Below are 5977 nucleotides of genomic sequence, written 5' to 3' on the forward strand. Positions count from 1 at the left end.
GATGCACTTATTGATGAAGCCAGTGACTGATGTGGTGTACTCCTCAATGCTGTCTGAAGAATCCCGGAACATCTTCCAGTCTGTGCTAGCAAAACAGTCCTGTAGCTTAGCATCTGCGTCATCTGACCACTTTTTTATTAACCGAGTCACTGGTGCTTCCTGCTTTAGTTTTTGCTTATAAGCAGGAATCAGGAGGATAGAGTTATGGTCAGATTTGCCAAATGGAGGGCGAGGGAGAGCTTTGTATGCGTCTCTGTGTGTGGAGTAAAGGTGGTCAAGAGTTTTTTTTCCTCTGGTTGCACATTTAACATGCTGGTAGAAATTAGGTAGAACGGATTTAAGTTTCCCTGCATTAAAGTCCCCGGCCACTAGGAGCGCTGCATCTGGATGAGCGTTTTCCTGTTGATTTATGGCCTTGTACAACTCATTCAGTGCAATCTTAATGCCAGCATTGGTTTGTGGTGGTAAATAGACAGCTATGAAAAATATAGATGAAAACTCTCTTGGTAAATAGTGTGGTCTACAGCTTATCATAAGATACTCTACCTCAGGTGAGCAAAACCTCGAGACTTCCTTAGTATTTGATTTTGTGCACCAGCTGTTGTTTACAAATATACACAGACCGCCACCCCTTGTCTTACCGGAGTCAGCCGTTCTATCCTGCCGATGTAGCGTATAGCCCGCTAGCTGTATGTTATCATTGTCGTCGTTCAGCCACGACTCGGTGAAACATAGGATATTACAGTTTTTAATGTAGGTTGTTGTTCAAAGTGTTGACAGTGGTGAATAACAACTTTAACATGAACTTTCTCATAAAAACAGCAGCTCTTTGCTGTATTTGTTGAGTCTCTTTCTAGTCATGGTTTTAACAGTTTTGAAATCTCACAGTATCAACTTTGCTGTGTGTTCAAGGCTTCTTTTTACAGTCTATGGCGCTGTGAAGACAGTGATCTGAGCTATCTGATTGGCCAGCAGTAGGCCATAGGTGCACTTGATTTGCTCTCTGGGCCTGCTGGGTAGGCGGAGTTCTACCTTCAGACACAAGAAATGGTTCAAAATGGGAACACTGCCTTCCCGGCATTAGGGCTGCTGAATCAAGTGTACCTACCGCCAACAGCGCGAAACGAATACAAAAAATAGGAATGCAAGGCTTTATCGTTGGGTTTTTTACAGAAATGTTTGGTGATCGACTAGGAATGCCTTGGAGATCGTTGGTGACCACTGATCTAAGGCAAAGATACTTATAGGTTTCCGCTTTCATCTGTATCTGGTGTTAGCTAGTAACTGGCTAGTTAGGTCGGCTGCCAGCATGGTTTTGCTTGACATGGGCGTCTTCAAAGAACCGCCAGTCAAGTTGAGCTCCCCGCCCACTCTGCCTACTGCTCCCTGCCCACTCAGTTTGTCTTTACAGACTTCCTGTTAGTTTAACATGAGAGAAAAAGTAAATTTTCTCACATTTTTAGCATTTTTATCTGGAAAACATATTATGGGTAATGTTTTAGTCACTCAAAAGGCTATTTTACATGGGAATCAGAATGGCTGTTCGGGACCCTTTAAACCACACCAGGAGACCATTTTTGAGGTCTGGGAAAAATACATATTTTAATTGGGAGGGGTCCTTTAATTAAATTGTGCACCTAGCAAGAGACCGTTATTTGGCTAGCTGTGTTTCTGTAGTCTACTGTAGTGTACTAGTGTTGCACAGTATACCAAACCTTTTTCAATACTGCACAGAAGTTAACACACTTGAATAATTCGACACGCCATGTAGAAATTTTGAAACTGTTCATTACTGTTCGCAAAACAATGTCCATACAGGCTAGAACACTTAATGCAAGAAGATACCGGTAGCTTCCAACTTTCCTTGTTAGCTGACAGCTAAACATTCACTACCCTAGTACTTTGTTTGTGATAATATGCAATGTGCCTGTGTGTGTGTCTCGTCAGTCCCCGCTGTTCCATAAGGTGTATTTTTATCTGTTTTAAAAAATCTGATTCTACTGCTTGTCCTCTGTAGCTCAATTGGTAGAGCATGGCGCTTATAACGCCAGGGTAGTGGGTTCGATCCCCGGGACCACCCATACGTAAAAATGTATGCACACATGACTGTAAGTCGCTTTGGATAAAAGCGTCTGCTAAATGGCATATTATTATTATTAACCTGATGTGGAATAGAGGTCCGTGTAGCCATGGCTCTATGTAGTACTGTGCGCCTCCCATAGTCTGTTCTTGACTTGGGGATTGTGGAGAGACCTTTGGTGGCATGGCTTGTTGGGTATGCATTGGTGTCCGAGCTGTGTGCTAGTAGTTTAAACAGACACCTCGGTGTATTCAGCATGTGTTATGATGAGTTTATCTGGCATCAAGTAATTCAGTATGCAAGAAGATACTTAAACACTTATATGGAGAGCTGATGCAAAGTATTTAATATTACGGTACTGGATTCAGCTTAATGAGTTGCCCCTCGTTATCTGAATGAAAGGCATACAAAATATCTCAGTTTATATACTGCTTTACAAGCTAATTGTATCCAACAGTTGTCAACCATTATTGAGTGTCACTCCTCACCACAATAGTATCACCCTATATGGTATCGTGTTGCACCCTAGTCAGGATATTCCATCACATACTCCTTCTAAGATTAGCACCAGTGGCCCCCCAGCTATCTTGGCACGCATACCTTCTGGCACGCACCAGTGACAGAAATAAATACATGGAATGTCCTCATCCTCAAAATCCTATGCAGCTCACAATATCAAACATTAACAAACCCTGTATAAAAGACGTAATATCAGCATGTCAACACTTCTTACAAAAACAAGTAGTGATGAAGTCAATCTCACCTCCGCTCTGTAAGCTGCTCCACGAGACAACCAGTTGTTTGAGATGCGCACTCCTGCTGCCCAAAGTCGCACGTGATAAATAATCTACATTAAAAAACAAATAACCGCATCGGGAATTAATCTGTATAGCATTAATTTTAAAAAAAATTCACTGGCCCAAGCGGGCCACTGACATGGATGGTTGACTGGCACGGAGGGTTTATAAAACCTCCGCGTGCCACCGGGCAGCCCTGTATGTCGAGCCCTGATGTGAAAAGAAAATATCAGCGCACAGTATGGTTTGGGTCAGCACGGTACCTGTGAGTAAATGTCTATACATGAGAAAATACCTTGGACATATTTTTCTGTCCACAGGACACACCTGGCCAATTGCATTTGGCTTAGGAACAGTGCTTGGCATGGCATACACAAACTGTCGGAATGATCTGAGAGCACCATATCTACTTCAGAGAAACATTAAGGTCAGTATAAGAATCCTTGCACATTTCGTATTGAAGATGTGGTACAAATGCATAGTATATTGGATCAACATTCAACATCATATCATGCATTAATGTTCTTGCATAATGTACAGAGATGTAAATCCAAATGAAAACTGACTCCATTTTATCTTCACTCTTTTCCTCACAGGAGCAGTAGCCACACGTCAGCGACAAACTGTATTTTTTTGGATGCCCATCATTTGCACTGACCTCCAGCCAGACTAATTTATTTCTGTGGGTCGACCCTTCCATACATATTCATATAATTTTTACGTGCCTGAACAGGACAGTGTGTGTTTATTCAATAAAATAATTGTAAAATAAGGAAAATGTAGGTTTTTGAAGGTAGACAAAATTACGTTGCCACGAGCAGCACCGCAGATATTGCGATAGCGAGATGCAAGACTTCGCTCTCACACAATCACACACAGTATCTGCGTATGTGCAGGGGTTCGCTTCACACTTACAACATGGTAGGTACGGGACCATAACAGCGGAGAAGTTTAGCCTTGCGCTTCAACGCTCTTACTGTTGTGGAAATTGACCCATTATGCTGTTTACTTTGTGCATCTACGTCATATAGCTGAATCTACCTTTAAAACAGCTGATTAGATGTGTTGTGTGTTATATCATAGAGTGAAATAGAAGATACATCAACAATGCAAAACCGGCATTAATTTGTGCGGATACAAACACTTCCATGGAAGCACATTTTGTACTCATTAGCATTCAAGTGCCCTCCGACTAAGCCGACTAATTTACCTTGTCTTAGAATCCATTATAAACGGTGTCTGAGAATCTGCATAATTGTCTGAAACACAACGTTCTTGACATCCTTGACTTTTACTTAGTCTATTGTTAAGATGTTAACATTGAAGGACAAAAAGCTATTAGTAGTTCTGTGGAAAATGCAGCTTTATGCTATTATTCAATAAGTAAGTGAAATAAATATGATAAACCACATATACCCACAGAATTGAATAGAACACAATTTAACAATTATATATACCATAAACTGTTTTCACGCGCTACAAGGAAAATATGAGTCAATACATTTCCAACTTTTTTCACAGAGATAATTTAGAATGTCACAACAAGCACTGGCTATTAAATGAAATTGTACAACAGATGTACAGTGTATAAAGCCCACACTGCCTCGAGCCAACTTTTTTTCACAGAGATAATGCAGAATGTCACATCAAGCACTGGTTATTAAATGAAATTGTACAGTGTATAAAGCCCACACTGCCTCCAGCCACCCTAGTTATAGACTGTTCTCTCTGCTACCGCACGGCAAGCGGTACCGGAGCGCCAAGTCTAGGTCCAAGAGGCTTCTAAACAGCTTCTATCCCCAAGCCATAAGACTCCTGAACATCTAATCAAATGGCTACCCAGACTATTTGCTTTGCCCCCCTCTTTTACGCTGCTGCTACTCTCTGTCTATTATCTATGCAAAGTCACTTTAATAACTCTACCTACATGTACATATTACCTCAATAACATCGACTAACCGGTGCCCCCGCACATTGACTAGGTACCGATACCCCCTGTATATAGCATCGCTATTGTTAGTTTTACTGCTGCTCTTTAATTATTTGTTACTTTTATTTCGTATTATTTTCTATTGTATTTTTTTGTGTGATTTTTTTTTTGTTGGTATTCTTTCATAAAACTGCATTGTTGGTTAAGGGCTTGTAATTAAGTATTTCACTGTAAGGTCTACACCTGTTGTATTCGTCGCATGTGACAAATAAAATGTGATTTGATTTGATTTGCTGTGATACAGAATTTGCATCACCTAGCTGTGAATTTGCACCAGCATGTATTAGCAGCTCAATGCTTAGACACGCTCCTTCCCCGGGAGCAGAACGCTCTGGCTGGGAGGCGCGCTGGAGTGGCCGGCATGGGGATTATCAGGAGCGGGGAGCCAGAGGTAACCCCACAGCAACCATCATACCTGTAGTGCACTTGTGGCCAGAGCCTTGCTTACAAATGACAGCCTCACAGTGGTGTTTATTCTATTCAAGAAAAAGGCTTGAGATTCACACATCACAGGGAGCAGCAAATAGACTTCACACCGCTCACTCACTCACTCTCTCTCTCTCACACACACACACACACACACACACACACACACACAATGCAATACCATTAACCTTGTGTGTGTAGTAAAGAATATCTTGGGTAATTTATTTTTCCCTCTTCTCGCATTTCGTCTCTGCCTTTGTGCTCCCATGTTGTAGCCCACCTCTCAATTTTCCCTCCCCAAGCGAGTGTCATCGTGACGCACTGACAGCCTCTGAATTGCTCACACTGGCTCCAACGCTGAGAAGAAGCAGGACTATTTGACACGATGGAGAGATGGAAACGGTGTCTTCACTTCTGATCGCAGTGTCAACAGGAGATTTTCACACTTAGGAGAGAGAAATGACTCACGGGCCTCTCTGTTAACCTTGGGAAGAAGTGGTGAATGGATGATCAAAACAGGACCTCAGTGGCTTCACTTTATTCTCCTCAAGTGTCAGGAAAGCTTCAGCAGCACTAACAAGCACCAGAAGTCACATACATTTTGTGCTTCACAGCAACTTTTCGTCTTCACAGACTGGGAGAGGAACAGGGAAGCTCTCACATTGACCAATGTCAACCACCGCT

This window comes from Coregonus lavaretus (genome assembly GCF_964263955.1).
Source record: "Coregonus lavaretus genome assembly, chromosome: 20".
Classification (NCBI taxonomy): Eukaryota; Metazoa; Chordata; class Actinopteri; order Salmoniformes; family Salmonidae; genus Coregonus; species Coregonus lavaretus.